This window comes from Lissotriton helveticus, chromosome 9 (genome assembly GCF_964261635.1).
Source record: "Lissotriton helveticus chromosome 9, aLisHel1.1, whole genome shotgun sequence".
NCBI classification, from domain to species: Eukaryota; Metazoa; Chordata; class Amphibia; order Caudata; family Salamandridae; genus Lissotriton; species Lissotriton helveticus.
Genome location: NC_136070.1, coordinates 326408812 through 326424946, shown reverse-complemented (window position 1 = coordinate 326424946; position 16135 = coordinate 326408812). Strand labels below are relative to the sequence as shown.

Here is a 16135-nt window from a genome sequence, read left to right as displayed (position 1 = left end):
ATAGCTTAGTGAGTTGAGCACTATGCACAATTGTGACCTGCACATTTAAAGTTTGAATCCCGGTAGGGTCAACTCAGTCTTTTATCCTGCCAAGGTCGATACATTGAGCAGCGTTAAAATGAGTCATTGTTTATTGTATTTAGCTAGTGCGCGAGCAACAGGTGACCAAAATGTACAGCTTTCACATGGAAACAAATGCTCTCATGGGTCGTTTATTTGCATGTAAAAGCGGACATATCCCATTGCCAGCAGCAGGTGAGGGCTCCAATGAATGGATTGCGCATGTGTTAGGCGGGGGCTGATACGGCCCAACCTTACACTGGCACAATACATATCTGGCATGCTTGCACTGGCTAAGGCAGTGCAGCGTGCCCGATAAATAATGGAGATTCAGGGCTTGCCAATTTATGTGCCCTCTTATCCTATCAGAAATCGGAACAGAGAAATAAGGTGTACCTCACACTCTGTTCCGGCTTCTGATTCGGTGAAAGCTCGTCTGTTGTCCAGAACCGTGGAAATGACCTGCCCGTCAGATTAAGGAGCAGGTACGTTTTGTTTCTCAGCCTCCAAATGTTGTGCATTTGTCCTGGACTGGACTGGACTGGACATGCGTGTGTATTTTTTCTGATGGACGGGAGTCGAACCGCCGTAGGTATGAGCTGCTGGGATGTGTCTGTCAGCTCTAGTATGTTAAAGGATGTTTTCCCTGAGAGTTGAGTCTGAGGGTGGTAGCCATTACGGTCAAAGGTGGCATGGCTGTCTCTTGGTACGATAGCGTGGTGGGGGGGCGCGTTGAGTGTGCTCTGCAGTGGCTGGAGGGGAGGGGCTGCATTCCTATACACTCAGCTGGGCAGCTGCAGTCCAGAACTCTGCAGGTCGTTAGTTGGGGGGGGGACGACAAACGCCCTCAGCCCCCAACCGCTCCCCTCCCCTCACCCAATGACCCCTTTCCTCATTCAACAGGCGGCGACGCCCCTGCTCCGTTGCCTCCGACCTCCAGCCCTTTACCCTGTGTTTTGAGCAGACACCCACACCTCTGAAGGACACTCCCTCCTTTCTACCAGGAGATGCCTTGCAGCATTCTTGTTCCTTGTCCAGCAGTCACACCGCAGCCCCAGGACGTAAGAGAAGCCCCCCGAGCCAGGGTAGGGTCTGACCTGGCCTGCCCGGGGTCAGGGTCCGAGACCGGAGGCGCAGCTGTGAACTCAACTTAGAAGTCTCATCCCCTGGGTAAGTTCAGAGTGTGCTGTTGTGATTGCATCTTGGGGCATCACTCCGAGTTTTGTTGACACTTTGCGGGCACGTGCAACCTCGATCTTGGCGCAGTGAAAGGCGGACTAAAAGTTACATGCAGCGTTTTAAACTCTTTTGCTGGCTGCTGTATTCTGTGAACTGTAAGACAAGTGCTGTGTTTTGGTGTCTGCAGATATTCTACATTTAGAATTCATGCACCGCTTGGGTGACTGTATGTGGTTTTTTTTTGTTTCATGAAGTATTTTGCATACTGTGTGTTTAGCTCCAAGGAGTGCTTTGTCGCCTGTGCACGTGCACTTGCAAGTTTTAGGAAGTGTTCTGTTGCTGTAGGTTTCACGCAGTACTCTACTGGTCCCTCAACATTTGTAGCCTGTAAGTTTGTATTAACTGCACTCGTTACTAGTTGCACTGTTAACATCTGATTGTCACGTGCCCCCTAACTCGCCCCCCTCCCCAGCAAAGGTGCAGGGCCAGCAGAGCCCACAGGGATTTTGAACAGGCACGAAAGCCTGAACTTCACTCTAATGAGCACTGTTGATACTTGTTGAGGTCATTGCATAGCTCGTATATGTGTGGGGGATTCTTTGCCCCCAGGCTTTCAATCAGAAACCCTGCATCCGCCCGGGCATATACACCATAACTTACAGAAAGAACACTCTACTACTATACTACTTACTCTGTGTGTGGGTGCTAATGCAATAGGTCTCGCATATGCAAGTGATTAAGCTATTGGCAATGTAAATGCCAATGCCATTTATTTATGATTTAAAAAAAAAATCATGAGCAATGCCAATAGCTCTACCTTTAATGTTGCAGAGACCATTGCATTGTAAATGCTTGTTTTAGTATTCTGTGCTGATAGGGGGTTTGGGCTAAATATTAGCAAGACCAAGTTTATGGCGTTAAATCCCTAAGAAGCTGTGAGAACTACCATTACAGTGCAGATTGTACCGCTTGAGCAAACGTAAGATTTTGTCTATCTGGGAGTGAGATCATCAAACAAAGTTAACTGGACGTTACACATATGTAAGAGCACACTAAAGCTACAGCAGGAAACCAGGGCTGTCCTCAAACTTGTAAAGCAAATTAAATCTAGAATCCTCTCCCCAACTGTAGAAATCTGCAATGTCAAAGCTAAAGGTTTGGCCCTTTACGGTTCAGAACTATGGGGTCATGTAAAAGACAATGGGGTTACTTTGGTGGAAAATAAGTCCTCAGTTCCCTTATAAATCTCCCACAGAGTACCCCCCGTCTTCCATTACTAGTAATACTTGATCTCTTTCACTTTGATGCTGATATCTTTGCTATACTGGCATAGACTCTTGTCTAGGTTTAGGCTCCTACTAAAGGAATTATTAAGCTCTCAGGGTCATCTGAGAATTCCTTTGCTATCCTGTATTAAAAGTAGGTTACACAATTTAAGACTCAATTTCCTCTCCAGATGAAGCCTGTAAAATATCTAAACCAGGTGTCTCCAACCAGTTGATTGCAAGCTACCAGTAGCTCGCAGAAGCCTTCAAAGTAGCTCCCAGCCTTGAGTTTATTTTTAACTAATAACTTCAATAAATAAGGGTTGTGTTTTCCTTTTTAAGTTAAGTAAAGGCTATATTTATTTTACATTATTATCAGGCTGCAGGAAGCAGGGCCTCATAACAAGGAGTGTGCCGCTCAGATTTATGATCCTTATGGGTCACAGAGGTTCAGAACTGAAGCACTGAGGTATTTAAGTCTTAAATAAAAATAGTTCTTAAATCAATATTGGAACGTAAGAACAAAATGATATTTCTGAAATCTTTAAAATGAGACATTAAAATAAAGAGTTAACAATGATTGTTAACTCTTCCTATTAATTTTCTCCATTTTCAAAGTGTCAGATTTACAGACAGTAGGCATCTTGCTTCCAATGGATGGTAGACACAGTGCCTTATTTATAACTGAAAAATACAGTAATTTTATTTTATATTGGAGAACTTAAAGTGAAGAAAAATGTTTCTGTGAAACATTGTCTTAATATTTTTCTCTTTTAAATTAAGCCAATTAAGTCCTAATGTTTTATGAAGCATGTTTCTTTACTTTAAATTCCGCACATTTAAACAGACGAATGTATTTTCCTGTATTAAATATGGCACCATGTCTACAGGTCACTGGGAGTAATATGCTTTCTTTTTGAAAAGACATACTGACTTGGGAGAAAATTAAAACGATGAGTTCTATGGAATGCATGTACACAAATAGTTAACTCTTCAGTTTGATTTTCTCCCATTTCAAAGTGTTGCATTTACACACATCAGGCATCTTGATCGCAGTGGCTGTTCGACATGCTGCCATATTTATAAGTGAAAAATACAGCAATTGTTTTGAATGAGAGAAATTTAGAGTGCAATTTTTTTTTCCATATTATGAACATTTTTGCAGAACATTTTTCTGCACTTTAAAGTTCTCCCATTTAAAAAATATTATTGTATGTTTGTGAGTGTAACGGTGCCACATATGGTGAAAGGTATGTCCTGTGCTACAAATACTTATGACACAGGCTCTCAGTCACACATTCACATATTTCATTCATTCACACACATGTTCATACATCCCCACAGACCACACACTCACTGACACACATGGCAGCCCTATCACAGTACCCCTAGTCACATCATTTTGTTCAAACCATAGTATCGGGCTCCAAGGACATTAGGTTTAAAGTCAATGAAGCTGGGCGAGGGAATGGCTGGTAACAATGAGCGAGTTACTTGGCCTTCAGTAGCTCACAACAATTTTCACTGATCATAAGTAGCTGGCATTCCAGAAATGGTTTTAGACCCCTGACCTAAACTATTGATAAAGGAAGGTTACGGGAGTACTTATTGCGAGAGGAAATATAGAGCTGTAAGGGGGAAAGTTTGACTCATCATTTTTTAGAACACAAAAACATCCCTGCGTATTAATTTTTCTTTGACATTATCCCAGTTCTTTTTACCTAAGTAGTTGTATCTAAAATTCAGATATGGTATATAACCTATCTATAGTTTCACCATCAACAGGGGAAATAACACATGCACAAGCACTTTTTGTCCATCATGTAAGCTGGAGTCTGAAAAACTGCACCAGTTCTTATTTTCTTTTGTTGTGTGTATACAATTCCACGCAAGAAGTGGATCAAACCTTTGTGCCAATTGCTAGGTTTCGGACAGTATGAAGTTAGATTAAGAATCCTATGCTCTGATACCGGACATACGATTGTTATAGGTGTTGCTAAATTTTTATACGCTGTATGGCTTACATGCAAAAGATACTTTGCTAGCGATGCGGGCAGCTTTCTTAGCAGCAACTGACATTAGTCTGGATTTTTTTAATCTAATATTTTATTGACATTTGTTTTCGATTTTAACATTTTATTCTGCTGGGGTACTAAATGGTCATTCTCCTGTTACAGCTACTGGAGACATTGCACTTTGCTGATTTGCACACCACACTGACGACCTGTTTAATGCACTTTACCTGAGAATTTTTCAACTGGCATCTTGTGTGCAATCAAATACAATGTTAAGTTTTAACCTTATTAAGAGATACTGCATTATAATTGTTTTACGCATTATAAATCCAAAATAAACAGACTTTGATTGAGGATGATTGAATATGTTTTCTCGCAACAAATTGTCACTCAAAATGTCGCACGTTAGGTTTTAAAATGTCACATATAAGAAAACTGAAAACCTGGAAAAGGCACACATAAGCAAAATGCTAACTTGGCAGCTATAATATGGGTTACTTAAACTGAAAGTCAATATTGCATGTTATGCTCCCTCTGACACTGAAAAAGGCCAGCTCTGGATAACGGTTCTGAATAACCAACGCCTGGGAAACTCATCATTATTATTATTATTATGCCTACATGCCAACCCACCAACTAAACGTGAGATTCCCGAAGTGGTCCTTACCTTTCGACAGACGATCTTTCTCATCCGACTGCTTGTGTGATACACCAAGGCAAGAGAAGATAATAAAACAGCTGGTTTCAAATTGATTGACAGGCAAAGGGGCGTATTTGGGAGGGTCTTACGACTGTATTTCCAAGAAACCCCTCCGAATGGTTGGAAAAAGCAACCCTTACAGAAAGGACGGCCCGCCCATCCTCTAAGAACCGCCCAGCTAGTGTCCCGGAAGAGCTCGCCATTCTGCCCCGGAAAACGTCACCATCTGCAAGTCAGCCAATTATCCAGCCTTGTGTTTATAGGCTGGAACTGTTCTGCGTCCCTAGCAACGACGTGTGAAGCTGTGGCATTTAAGCAGTGTCTCAGCAGAAGCCCTGTTTCAGTAATTTAAGTTTATGCGCGGCGCCGTGCCGAAGAGACTGCCGAGGGAACGCTACGCTAGGGAGCTATAACGTCCTTTGTGAGCTATAACGTCCTCTGTTTCCTAGCGTTCCCTCGGCAGTCTCTTTATAGGTGTAAATGCCCGAAAGTAGGAGTACCGCCGACGGCCGTGCGCACCCAGATCTACCTTTTTTGGTGCCGCGTAAATGCACATAGCTGTCTGCTTCAGCCGCTTATTACTACTAGAGTCGTTTGAGCTGTTATATATGCATCCAGCAGCCTTTGTGTTGCTGCAGGATTCCCTTGATACTTGTGACATTTTCATCAGTCACTGGTCAATTAAAAGACAGCGCTTGCTAGTGGTGTGTTTGTAAAACATGCTCCGTGCGGGAGCACATTAACAAAGCCAACAGGTTTAGCCTTTGCGACATAATTGCTTTATCAATGGTTTCTAGCCCTGCTGTCCAAGATGATGTGCAGCATGGCTAAATAAGAAAACAAATGCGGCTGCATTTTTCACTTGTCTTTTTATTTTCTGAGCTTAGTTGGAGCAGCAAATACATAGCTGCCAAGGTTTCAAATTGCTGTGTGTGACATTTTCATAATTTCAGTGCCATTATGAGTGACATTTCAACGACTATGAGTGACACTTTGTCACAAGCAAAATCAAGCAATGAAGACCAGGGAAACACTTAAATATTAGACATTACACCCATTTGAGCAACAAGAAACACTAAGAAGGTCTCAGAACTTCAGCAAAACACCAGAAATCGAAGGACAGGAGAGGTACACTCACAGCCTAGGGGTCACAGCCCAGCCCCAGGCTGTAATTTCTTTTTTTAAAAAGACACCCACTGAGTAACTGAATTGTGTATTAAAAGAGTAAGTTGCACAGTCTACTAGCCTTATAAGCAATTAACACATAATTTGTGGCACAAATAATGTTTACTTAGTTTAATTAGGATAAATATGCTTTACCTGCGCTCACTCTCTGGCACTTGTCATGCCGCCTGCAGACTCCTCCTCACAGCAGCTGCTGAGGCGGCGCCGCAGCCCAGTGGGCTGGGGACAGGTTAAGTTGGCTTCCTCCTGCTCCTAATGTGCAGCTCTCACTGGGCAATAACCTGGTACCAGACACAATATCATTGAGGGAAATAATGGAGCATCAGGACCAGAAATAACGTGGTCTAATAAACTACAGCCCAAGGTGAAGAACAGGGCAACTCTCGTCCGACATGGGGCAAGCATCTGTGTAATAGAGGCCTCCTGAGCGCCGGACAGAAGTCCCACGAGGATCGCAACTGCTGTGTTCTCCTGCTAGTGGAATGGGATACACGGTATACACGCAGGTGATACCCACCTTGGAGGGGAGGTTGCAGAGCTTCTCTCTGCTGTCTGTCAGATCACCTGATGGACGTGGCTGCTTGATACACGTATAATCACTGACAGATTCACAAAAATGCCTAGGGCTGAAGAATGATGTCACACACCCATTGACCCAGATGACGTCGAAGGGTTGATCCAAACGCTGAGGGGCCCAAGAGAGATTTTCAAGGCGAAGATGAAATGTGGCTGAGGGGGGCCCCAGGAGCCAGGACTCCCTGGCACCGTGGAAGACGCGGGGCTCTGTGTTATGCATGCCCTGCCTTTGTACCCACAGCCTATGTTCTGCTGAGAGGTACTGGAAGGGTGAGAAACGGAAACCACAACATCCAAAAAAGAACTTACAGCCAGTCATTCCTGTTTACTGCCTCTTCCTTGTGAAGTCTTCGTGACACAGTACCAGCGTTAGCAAGGCAAGTATGTCAGGTGTAGAAACATGGCAGGTTGGCATGAGTCTGTGTAACTCGCAGAAAGTAGGAGCTGGCATCTCGTCATCTGGGGAAAAATCTGTGTCTATCATACTTTTACCAATGTTTTTGTGCTATCTGCAGGTCCAACATCCTGCTATTCTTTTTCTAATTAAGTACGCTTTAATTGCCCTCGGCCCCGACCTGCACAGGCTCTGGCTGGTACGTACTTAGCCCGTCCGCAGATGATTATGAAACTTTTCTACGGAGCTCCGTGCACGCATTTGTGCCTGGTTTACAGAAACCTAGTAGTGGGCGGCACACCGGCTAAATAAGCAGATGTCTCGGTCTCCTAAGTCTCTCCTTACTTTTCAATGTGCCCGCCTCCTGTACAGGCGGTAGATGGTGTTCCTGTTGTTGAAGGCGCCACAGAGTCTCAGTCACCAACACTGACTCTCAAAACGAGACACTGGCAATCTCCTGCCTGCATACATGCCCAGGGAGATTGACCTTACTACAGCAAGGCCGCGAGCTGTAGCGATGGGTTAATTACCGCGGGGCGGGCTGACCGGCCCGGTCGCCTGCCTCCTCAGATTCCAGCCCTGAAATATGTCACTCCCTCTGCAATTCACGGCGCTGGGGCCGCAGTTTCTGAGACTGAGAGGAGAGCGGGGATGATGGTTGCAGCGTGTGCATTATCGCGTGGCTGAAATAAGTCCAACATTTTTATCATGATGATTGCAAAGGTGACAATCAACATGAATAAAATGTTTGATTTATTGCAGCCACGCGATGGTGCACAAGCTGCAACCATCATCCCCGCTCTCACAAACTTGAGCAATCTTCGTGGTCTGCATTGCACAGAACGGAACGAGGGCCTATACTACATAACCCCGGCCGCCCGCACCATGATGCATCCAATTTCAACCCCCACCCTCTGACACGGACTTCTTGTTCCTGGCTCGGAGGTGTCATAGACTCACCTGCGGGCGGCAGAAGACAGGGAAGACTGCAAGGCGAGCCAGGGGCTAGAACTAATTAATTATGTCCGGCGGCAGCCCGGTCCCTATCAGTGATCTCCGGCCTCTGTGATACCTCTCCTCACCAGTCATGCGCGCACTTTTAATTGCGCGATGCGCATGACTATGTAAGGTGCGCTGCAGACCCTGCAGAGCTGTGTTTTAGCGGGGGGGGGGGCTGCACAGGGGGCGGCCGCGGCAGGTGGGCATGTTTGAGACAGAGTCAGGAATGCATGCGCGCCGCAACCTGCCTGCACTCTCTCTAATCACCCGCCGCTTCTGAACTTCCTGCTTCCTCCGGACGTGACGGCCCATCCCAGGCCGGCACATCCGGATTTAATCCTGGCGCCCTGTTGCGCCACCCTGATTGACAGCTCTGAGGCTGTATCGACTCTGAGCGGGCAGGCCGGGCGACGGAACACTAAGTCGACGTCGGACTCTAGCAGGCAGAGAGATACATTGTAGCGCGGCGGCGCCGCTCACGAGCTCAGAGAGCTCAGCTACTGCAGTGTCTGTCTGGTTTCTGTTTAGGCGCACAGTGGGCAAAGCAGCATAACTCTCACTGTAGAGAGCCCGGGCCCACAGGAGCTGCTCCCGGCGCGCTGGCACAGGTGGCAAAATGCGTGACAAATGCATTCAGTGCGGTGATGCGGATCACCGCACTGAAATGCGTGAGTGTCACACCTGTTGCGTGACGCTTGGCAGGACTGCAAATAAAAAGCGCGGGGGTTGGGGTTGGTGAGGAAGATGAGGGGAATGGTGAGGGGAGTAACAAGTGTGCAGATAGTGGGAGAGAACGAAGAGTGCGGTTGAGGTGGATGGAAGAGAGCAGCAAAGGGCATTGGTGGGGCAGCAGAGGGCACAAGTGGTGGGAGGCAATGCAGGAGGTGAGTAGGAGAAGCATAACATCGATAGTGAAGGAAGGGAAACAAAGGCACACAGCTTATCGCTTTACAGGTACTTAAGAGAGGCATGCTTTTGCCTTTGTTCAGTCCTTGTATATAAGAGATGCATGTACTGTACGAATGTCAGGTGTGTTGGTCTATCCCAGTATTTACACAATTAAAAGTTTCAATAGTACAATTTTATTTCTTTTATAGCGCTACGCAACTTAATGCCAGAGCTCTTTACGTAACATACACATTATACACTGACAATAAATCATGTACATGTGTAAATAAATGCATAAGATGAGTTACATGAGCCATGGTTACAAGGTGTAGGAGCCACAGGTCCTTCATCTCACTGTGCTATATTACAAGGATTACATTTTATGAACTGCAGTAAACAAAAGGATCTCTGTGTTAAAAGCAGTGACCCACGTTACTATCTACTTAAAATAAAAATCTGTAATCTGCAGGATACGTGTTGTGCTTTGCAGGTGACACATTAACCTTCTATGCTACTTTGAATAAAATCTGGGACTTCACATAACAAAGATCTCTCCAACAAACACAATCACCTCCAGAGTTATCTCACCGTTATTACTATTCCCTGAGATTTACTGGGCACCTTTACAGCGGATGCCTTAACCCATAAAATATTTTAAAATGCAGACTTTGCAACCAATTATGCAGAACAGATCTACTAGCATGCTTCTCCTTGTTGCCATTTTCTTTGTGTTAGTGTTTTAAAAAATAATATATTACTTGAGGCCCAGATTTTGCTTTGGGGTTTCACCACTTTTTTGTCACCACCCGACGCAAAATCTTATTTGTTAAATTTCATAATGTGCTGAAATGTACTAGGTATATACCTGATAAACATGTATAAGGTCTTAGTATCTGATGTCACTTCCTGTTATATCATGAGCAATGTCACACATCGTGCACTGTGATGGCACGCGTCATAATTTCACTTGGATACTGCCTAACCTGGTCAGTCCCCCCACCTCTTTTTTATGACTTGTGCCCTGGTTGGATGGTCATTTGCTGATTGATCTCCCTGACAGCTGCCTTTTGTATGCAACTTAATAAACATCATTGACTCCGTGGAATTCTTGCGTTTCTGATCATCCTTTACTCCCCCATTTGGCAATGAGCTGAAAGATGTTCCGTGTTGCTGGTTTGTGTCTCCTCTACATTCTTAAGTGGTGCAGGAACATTACCAGTGGTACCATGGCACAAGAACAAGGGAGGTACGAATGGAACAGGCAGCTGTGGGCAATTGAGAGTCCTGTGTCCATTGTAAGCGTTTCCTCATTTCTGGTGGCAACACGCTGTTGCACATTTCAAATCCTACTTCTGTTAATTGATCGCGTCATATGCGCCTAATACACGACACCGATCCGTCCATCAACTCCTTGTGTTTCCTCTGTTTGCCCTAAGTTGGCAGAGTATGCCCAGACGTGGGTCCCTTGCACACTTTGCCCCTAGATTCAAGCTAGCCTGGCTGATGAAGGGTGTTACCCAGAAACCGGTCCCAGGATGCTTTTTTCTGGTTCAGGGAAGACCTGGCTTGGCAGTTCGGGCTGGACTGTTCCCATGAGGCACAGGGTCAAGACTGATTTGCATATAGCTGGGTCTGAACTGAGGTTTTCGAAGTGAGCTAAAGAATGATAATGGATTCAACCCAGATCTGTGACTGGGGCGAGTCCCTGAAAAGTTTCAGCAATCTGTCCATCATCTCCTTGTGTTTGCCTAATACATGACACCATTATGTTTGTGTGATTTGAGTCTTCAATTTAAAGGCAGGCAACGCATTCGTATTATGATTTGTTTTGTGGAGTAACGGTCAGACTATTAATTCAGCAGTGGCGGTTCTTCCATGGGGGCGTTTGGGCGCCGCCTCACCTGCTTTCTCACCATGCGAGAAGAAGGCAGAAACAAATGGTAGTTATTTATTTATAACTACCATTTGTTTCTGCCTGCCCTTCTCGCACGGCGAGAAAGCAGTCAGCAGAACTTCCTGGTTACTCGAGCCTCAGGGCAGGGGGGAGTGGCTTGGGGGAGTGGCTTGCCCACTGTTGTTAATACTGACTGTTTGGACAGCCTGAGAGCAGTCCAAACAGACAGTATTAGCAACAGTGGGCAAGCCGCTCCCCCAAGCCACCTCCCACTCTCTCCGTTCTGCAGGATGCAGACTAGGAGAAATGACGCGGTTAGGGCAGCCGGCCGAACCAATCAGCGCTGGCTGCCATGGAGGGGAGGGAGGCTGCCTGCAGCCTTCAGTGACGAGAGCCCACACCACGTCAGACGCAGCGTCGGCATTCAAAATCCAGGACGGCGGGAGTTTGCAGTCTCGGGACTCGAGTCGGGAGTCAGCGCGGGAAGCCAAGGTAAGTTTTTTAAAATATTTATTTTCAGCAGCGGGTTCTCCCTGGAGACGCAGAGACAGGCTTACAGAGCAGGACCACCCTGTCACATGTCGCTTTTTATCCGGGCCAGCAGCTGTGTGACGCAGCAGCGGGATTGACATCTGGCCTTGTTAGCGCATTAGGGATTGCATGACACTGGGGTAGTTATACAGCAGACTGAAGCTAATATAAGATTGTGTTTAGTTTTTCGATGCAATCACACAAATGTCCCTTAACAGTCTTCAGGGACCCCACATCCCGGTTGTCCTTGCAGAGTTAGTACTTGTCTGAATTTAGCAGTTTTGTGAGAACCTTTCTGGTCCTCACAACATTTTAAAAACAGAATCACTCATTCTCACTCCTCTCTCGCTCTTTTGGGCTTTTTTAATTATTCTCTTGGGACCTCTGTGCTTTTCTTTAGGAGCAATATGGGAGGCACCCTTTACGCTACAGATAGTAGGCACTCCACGAATGACGCTTTCATGTTTGCAGACACTGCTGTGCCTGTTCTATGTGTGATGAGTAACCTAAAGGATGCTCTCTGCTGCTTCCTGATCTGTACTGCTTCCTGATCTGTCCACTTCGGCTTAGCGATGTGTATCATATGGCTGAGGGGCGTTTCAGCTGCAGTGTTTATGCTGAGTCTGTTAAGCTTGTACCCCTGCTTTATGTGCTGTCTTTTCCATTTGTGAGTGTGTGGGAAGTCTGCAGGACTGTTATCTCGTGTGGCGCATATTATGAAATCACCGGCCAACTTTTCTCTAACATTCTAATAGCCTCTAGTGTTTGTTCCTGTATGGACTTTTCTCCACCGCCAATTTTACGCCTCACCAATTTCAAATGTCACCAGCCGCCACTGTCATTCAGTGGCAGTTATCAGGCAACAATTTCACATTCACTGCATATTAATTTACCAAAGGTCATTACTTCATTACACAGTGGATGAACATTTTTTTCCCCCTCTCCAATACTCTCTGTGTTGAGTGATTACATTCAGTCATGCAAGCTCTCTCTCACCCCCAACACTTTTTCTACAGTCCCGGGTGAGCCGCTGCAAAGACCAGCTATTTGCAACTAATTCTTGGGCCTGGTCTGATAGGATCAGTCCACCTCAAGGTTTCACAATAAATAGGTAAAGTAAAAAAGGAAAGATTTAGGGCAGGGGTGTTGCTGGTAGTGAGAAACCCACCCAGACACTTAAAAGCATCTTATTAGGGACTGATCCTCACGTTTTTAATAACTGTATTTTTCTATCATATCGACCTAGGTCTTCCACAGGCCTTCTACAAGCATATCTGCTGTGTACAGCAGTCTTTTCATGTGGAACCATTTTGACTGTGCAACTTTAGAATATTGCTGTAGTTTGACACTGCTCAGTGACCGGCAAACTCACCCCACCCGATTAAGATCAGTCCTGTGTTGACAGCTGTCTAAGCTGTGGAAGTCATCAGGAATGGCAACCGTGTGACATTGTCTGTGCTTGCAAGCAGAACGCTGTAGATGCACCAAGTGGCAGTGGGCCCACTGTAGACCATCCCATCTGATGCAAGACGAGTCACCAGCCAGGCGGCATGGAGAGCAGACAAACACACAGGACTCATGTAGCGCAGATCCAAATGCTTCTAAACATTCCATGCATAGGTCATTCTGTGCACAAGAAAAGTTATAATCCAAGACTCAATGTACCAAAATCCCATACTGACACCCGCCTCCTCACCAGCAGTACACTGCCCACTATGCAGTAAGTAGCTAAGCCCAACGGTGCACAGTGAAAAATAACACATGCATGACTTCTAAGCAGTTTCACAGTGTGGGCAGGCTGTGAGTAGTCACCATACAGTTCAGTCACATAATTGGTCGCAATGTGGAAAGGATGTAGGCCACAGAAGGAATCAGTCCAATAGCATCTCAATGTAGGGAAAAGTGAGGAGTCTATACTGTGGTATAACAGAATCTATGATGGAACCTCATCACTGATGAGGTGTGATGCCTTGTCCCCTGCAGAGCCCTCTGTCCCCATTCAATAAAAGGCCAGGAGTGAGAGCTGTTCATTAGTTGCTTTCTGCAATGGCTGCATTTGCAGAATGACCGCTCCTCAGACTTCCTGAGACTTTATAAATAGGGAAGCCTAAGAATGCATGTAAAAATCTGGAGTCCACAGAAAGGAGAGCATTGAGGCCCGAGTGCCACACCTCCTTGATGATGATATAATATTCCACACCAGTCTGCCATAGAACCCGGGGCAGGAACGGCCTCTATGATGTAGCCAGTCAGCTGCAGTCATACTGGCTACTCACCATAATAGTAACAGCAGGAAGGTTCATCATACCCGTGATGGCACATGTAACCAGTGATATGTGACTCTCTGGGCAGTGTCAGCACATACGCAAACATGCATATGGAGTTTCCACCATAAGGGTGGAGAGAATGTAGCCTTATGGCTAGAGCGATCGACCTTGAAGCTGGGGAACCTGGTTCGTGTCTCGGCATCGACGCAAAACATCTTGTGATTCTGGGCAAATCACTTAATCTCCCCGTGCCTAACAAAAATGAATGTGTCCTTCTTTTTTTTTTAATATATATATTTTTATTATTTGAAGAAAAAACAAGAGAGTGAGTACATACATCGGGTACCGTATAACAGAGCACATTGCGGAGGTGAACAGGCAAATAGACTAAAGGGGTACATATCAATTAAAGGATGACTGAGACGTCAACACTAGCAAATACGTAGCAGGAGTAAGGACATAACAATCCACAACCCGGCTAGGCTGAAATCTTCAGGGCCCGTCCACCCGCAAAATCAGGATAATTATAGCCAGAACACATGACACCCGAATATGAGAAACAGAGCAGCTCAGGATAATCCACCCACATCTCGTAGAAGAAAGAAAGAAAAGAAGAGAAGGCCATAGAAACAAAATAAAGTCAAAACAAAAAAAAAACATCCCCCCACCCTGCACCCCTGCAGATGGCTACAGCCCAACCCACTAGCAGCGTGCCTGTCGCCCCAGCTAACTAAGCCCTAAAAGAAGGAAGAAACGGAGGAGGGCATCGTCTATCATATCCCCGGCCCACCCTCCCCCCGCCCGAACCAAGAATCCCCTGAAGTAAATCAAAAACGTAGTAAGCTGTAAATTCGTGGCATAACAGGGGAAACTTCAAATACCGCCCTGCCTTCCATAGATAGTTCCATCGCAAACCCCATGTCCAGCGAGACTCGATGTGAAACCCAGTCTCTCAATCTCAACTTTGTCTCCTTCGAGCAGACACCCGAACCCCCTCCAGACGAATAGCCGTTTCAGCGAGATAGTCAAAACATAAAAAGATCGGAACAGAGTCAAAACCAGGATGTAGCACCGGGTGGAGAGTGCCGATAACTCCACCAGGGTCCGAGACTCCCCTAGCCCTCACGGATGCACAGCGTTGTTGCGGCCGCCATCTTAGCGGCCTAGACACACAGGGGAGTAACGCGGGCCCAGGCCGACAATAGTTCCCAGCGTTGGGTTCCGGAAGGGGAGCAGCAGGTAGTCCATCCATAATCAGCATTAGTCTTAGGCCACACGATCCAGTCACCACTTCGTGTTCTCTCCGTTCACACGCAACACCGTTCAAAGGCTCCGACACCTCCCACAGCACAGGGTCTGGATCCCCCGTCGAAGTGGCCATCAAGGGCATCTCGAGTAGTTCCTCTTCCCGCAGTGGAGCAGGGTCCGGTCCGGTCCGCTCAATTCCAGTCAAGCAAGTTATCATTGTGCGTAGGTGTGCATCAATACACTCATGGAATGACCCTATGGCCGCCAACACAGTTAGTAGTGACGGGACACTACCGGTTCCTTCCACAACACTGCATTCGGTCTCAATCATAGTGTCGGCTCCGGAGAGCCCCGTCCCTCGGAGGGGAAAACAAGTGGATGCGGAATGGAAGACTGCAGAGGGGGACACTCTGTTGGCGACAATGATAGTCCGGACGCAGCTACCGCAGGCGGAGAACCCCACCCGGCGAGCACCGGCCGCTCCCAAAACCGGGCCACCGGGCCAGGAACCCCGGTCCGCTGCTGCAATTATGTGTTGTCACCCCTCTTTCAATGTATACCAAGCACACCAATCGCCGTCCGTAGCGGGCGGGTCAAAAGAAAACTTGCCACCTCAGCTGACCGGACCCTGTCACACAACCACGGCCGATGTTGTTCAACTTCAGCCCGGCTGGGCCAGTACTCGAGACCCCGGCTTTCAAGCTGGTGTAGGCCGCAAAGTGCCACACGACGTATCTTTTTCCACCGGAATGGCAGAAATCTCAGGATTGCACCATTGCGATCCAGACCAGTTCAGACACAAGAAGGCAGGGTGCAAATTCAGGATATATGACAGGAATCTACTGGCAGGAGACGGAGGTCGGCGGAGCAGGGAACTCACGCGGCCATCTTGATTGCTATCGTAGCTCCTCCCCCAAATGTGTCCTTCTTTAAT

The 16135-nt window shown here is 46.6% G+C and overlaps 1 protein-coding gene across 1 annotated transcript in view; it reads right to left on the bottom strand.

Annotated features, from left to right (window-relative positions):
• SPATA7 (spermatogenesis associated 7) overlaps positions 1-5323 on the bottom strand; it is a 504965-nt gene extending 499642 nt beyond the window's left edge. Inside the window, exon 1 of the mRNA XM_078660014.1 lies at positions 5187-5323. The gene's annotated coding sequence lies outside the window, so the exon portion shown is untranslated. The remainder of the gene's footprint in view (positions 1-5186) is intronic.
• Positions 5324-16135: the final 10812 nt, after the last annotated feature.